At 28.8% G+C, this 4,084-nt stretch overlaps 1 protein-coding gene across 1 annotated transcript in view; it reads left to right on the forward strand.

Moving 5' to 3' along the window:
• Positions 1-1,578: 1,578 nt before the first annotated feature.
• The window catches only part of LOC123012028 (dystroglycan), a 56,369-nt gene continuing 53,863 nt past the window's right edge, over positions 1,579-4,084 (forward strand). The window contains exon 1 of the mRNA XM_044409787.1: positions 1,579-1,658. The gene's annotated coding sequence lies outside the window, so the exon portion shown is untranslated. The remainder of the gene's footprint in view (positions 1,659-4,084) is intronic.

Raw genomic sequence — 4,084 nt, forward strand, 5'->3', positions numbered from 1 at the left:
AATTCTTGTCCAAACACGCCCAAAAATCATAAAAAACTGGTTTTCGTGTTATTTTATTTGTTTCACTTAATTTAACTGGTTTTGAGCAAAACTAAGACAAAAATAAGTCAAAAAAAAACACAAAATTATGTCAAAAATGTTTTTAAACACGTTTTTGTACTAAAACCGCAATTTTTCTCGAGACCAAAACCAAAAAAACAACAATTAAGTTCTTTAAGTTAATTAAGTTAACAAAAAGTGTATAATTTTTGCATTTCAAAAGACTTTTAGCACGTTTTCCAGTTAGAAACGCAATTTTTTTGCAAAATTGTGTTAAAAATAAGACAAAAAATTACAGAAATAAACCGAAAGTGAAGTCAATTTTGCCTTTTTAGAGAGTTTTGAAGCTCAAACTCCGGTTTTTTGCCACTGAATTGTAATAAAATTACAATTTTATCTAACTTTTAGGGTGAAAATCGGTGTAAATTTGGCAAAATTTTCAACTTGTATTTAGTGAATTTTATTTTTTTTTTGGTTGACAACATTGAGCAAATTTCAAGGACGTCAATCATCTCTAATAAATTACTTTAAAAGATTTTATACAAAAATTGACAAAATCAGGGACAATAATTGAGAAAAACGACAAAATTTTTAAAAGAAAGTTCTAGTTTAAATTTTAATTTGTATTATTTTCACCAGTTTTAGTGTCTTTCATTTTTTTGCTTTATTTTAGTTTAAAATTAAATTTTTGTTTCCTGTTTCTCTCCTCAATATTATTTCCGTATTACGTTTTTCCAAAAAATTGTATTTTTATCAGTTTTTATAATTTCTATTTGTTAAATTTTTCAATGATTTTTTATTTATTTTATATTGTACTCAATGTTAAAGAGTGATTTTATTAATTAATTAAGTATATAAAATAGTCTTTTATCGTCTAGTGAAATAAAGTGATTTTTATCTACTGTTTATATTCAAGAAATTCTAGTAGATGAGTACAAAATAAAACGAAACATTATACACGAATGAAAATTATTAATTAATTAATTAATTAATTTCTTTATCGTCTTGTATGATAAATAACTATTTTATAGCTCCATATTTTTTACAACCATAATTGTATTTTTTTATTTACTTTTCGTAATCTTTATATTTTTAAAGTTTTCCCAAATCTTCAAGTTTTTTCTTCCTTTCTTATCTTTTTCTTTTCAAAACTTTATTCATTCTATTTTTTTTTAATTTAAATCAAAAATTCGTGTTTTTTTCCTGTATTTTCTTCATTTTTTGACTCGATTTGACAATATTTATGCACTTTTGCATCCTAGTACAAAAAACCCGATTGTTATCACTCGAGCCATCTTTTGTCCAAACTCAACATTTCCTACAAAATAATCCTCAATCTGTAATCCAACTCCTATGCCTCGAACTCTACACACCGTAACCTGTATTTCCTCCACACAACACCATCTACTCTCCACTAGATGTCGCCCCACCACCTCATCTCACTCCCAGATCGAAAACCAGCTGTTAGGAGGGGCAAATGAGCAATTGTGCMTCCAAAAACTGACAGTCCACGAGCATAGTATGAGATGAGAGGGTAGTAAACGCGCTCTAGTGTAGTGTTTGTGTCATCACCATCAAAGGGTTAGTCACTTCACTACTCCTCCTCGACCTCCAAAGAGGTAAAAAACCGATTTTTGAACCCTCCAAAGCCCCACTTTCTGTGAGAAATTCCGCGAAAAGCTCACATGTGCAGCCTCGCCGGTTTGTTCTGAAGGGGGCGCACAGAAAACTCGAAACGGGGGGAGGCACAAGCTTTGTGTTTCTTTCCCCYTACTCGAAGCGCTCTTTTGTTATTTTAAGCAAGGGAAAAAGYGCTACTTAATGGCTTGTTTTGGAATTCTCGAGTGAAATAAATGAGAAGCGATTAAAGATACGATGCATATGACTTGACTTAATTGAAGTTAAGAGGATATTATGGCCATATTTAGACACACAAAGAAGATATGTGTCGACGGTATTTGCTTASAAAAGTTGCACAAGTCGACAATTTAACACTTGGCTGCGAAAATCATCGTCAAATTGCATTTTGATGACCAGATTKCGTTTCAATTATTGATAATTTTGAAATATTGCCCTTCTAATAATCAATTATTAAGCTGACAATAATTCGAATTGATGGCCAATTAAATTGTTAATCTAAATTTAATAAAATAAAAATTTTGAGAAACTGTAATATGAGATCGAGGCATTGTTTAAAACGTCAAGATTTACGTCAAAACTATAAATTTAAAAATAAACTCAAATCGGAGTAAATAAATTTATCAATCCAAACAAAGTCGTCTTATTTTGATTTTGATTATTTGAGTTACGTCATTGCTTTGAAGAAGCCGGGGCTACAACAGTGTTGCCACTTTTACCATTTCAAATTATTTAAATCTAAAATTCGGGGTTTGTGTCCTGAAATTTATTAAAAAAAAGACTATTCTTCAAGCTCTGAAACTCTAAAATTTTAAATTTTCGAAATACCAAAACCTCAAAGATTTTAAAAATTCAGAAATCCAGAAGATTCTAACGTCAAAATTAGATTCTTAGGTTTCAAATTCTCAAGATTCCGGAATTTGAAAATTTTGTTCCATGTTTTTAAAGATTCTATGATTCCAAAATTTTGAAATAAAGACTGGAAAAAATCTTTTTTGACTATTTTTTACGTTTTTTGACTAGAAACTTGATTATTTTCGTCAAACCACCAAATGGGTTAAAAATAATCCTATTTTTTTAAGATTTAACTAAGAGTTGAAAATGACAATTTTTTAGCTGAAAACACGACAAAAATTCAACAAAATAGGCCAGAACGATGCTATTGTTGTCTTTTTTGAGATAAAAATAAAAAATTCGAACATTTTCGTTTAAAGAACTGCAAAATTAAATCGAAATTGTTTTTTTTTTACGTTTTCCTCTCGAATTATTTGGTTTTTGGACCACAGACTCATTTATTTAGCAAAATCTTGCTCAAAGACTCCTAGAAATCACAAAAAGAATTGATTTTAATTTTATTTTGCGATTTAGCTGAAAAACCATAAAATTATGTCAAAAATGCTTTTAAGCACATTTTTGTAATCCAAACAAAGTCGACTTATTTTGATTTTGATTATTTGAGTTACATCATTGCTTTGAAGAAGCCGGGGCTACAACAGTGTTGCCACTTTTACCATTTCAAATTAAAATCTAAAATTCGGGGTTTGAGTCCTAAGATTTATTTCAAGCTCTGAAAATCTAAAATTTCAAATTTTCGAAATACCAAAACCTCAAAGTTTTTAAAGATCCAGAAATTCAGGTCACAATTAGATTCTTAGGTTTAAAATTCTTAAGATTCCGGGAATTTGAAAATTTTGTTCCATGTTGAAAGATTCTGAAAATCAAAAATTTATTTGAAGTTTGAAATTTGAAAAAAATTATTTGAATCTTAAATTCTATGATTCCAAAATTTTGAAATATAAAGTCTTTGGAAAAAGTCTTTTTTGAGTATTTTTCACGTTTTTTGACTAGAAACTTGATTATTTCGCCAATTTTTCTCGAAAAATTGAAAAACCACCAAATGGGTTAAAAATAGTTCTATTTTTTTTAAAGATTTAACTAAGGGTTGAAAATAACAATTTTTTAGCTAGAAACAGGCCAAAACGATGTTACTGTTGCCTTTTTCGAGATAAAAACAAAAAATTCGAACATTTTCGTTTAAAGAACTGCAAAATTAAATCGAAATTGATTTTTTTTTTGCTTTTTGCTCTCGAATTATTTCGTTTTCTGACCACAGACTCTTTATTTTGCCCAAACACCCCTAAAATTCACAAAAAGAATTGATATTAATTTTATTTTGCTTGTTTCACGCGATTTAACTGATTTTTGAGCAAAATTAAGACAAAAACACGCCGAGAAACCATAAAATTATGTCGAAAATGCTTTTAAGCATATTTTTGTACTAAAATCACAATCCAAACAAAGTCGACTTATTTTGGTTTTGATTATTTGAGTTACATCATTGCTTTGAAGAAGCCGGGGCTACAACAGTGTTGCCACATTTACAAATTCAAATTAAAATCTAAAATTC

The sequence above is a fragment of the Tribolium madens genome, unplaced genomic scaffold (genome assembly GCF_015345945.1).
Source record: "Tribolium madens isolate multiple individuals breed KSU strain unplaced genomic scaffold, Tmad_KSU_1.1 Scaffold_91;HRSCAF=231;Tcas5.2_LG7, whole genome shotgun sequence".
Lineage (NCBI taxonomy): Eukaryota > Metazoa > Arthropoda > Insecta > Coleoptera > Tenebrionidae > Tribolium > Tribolium madens.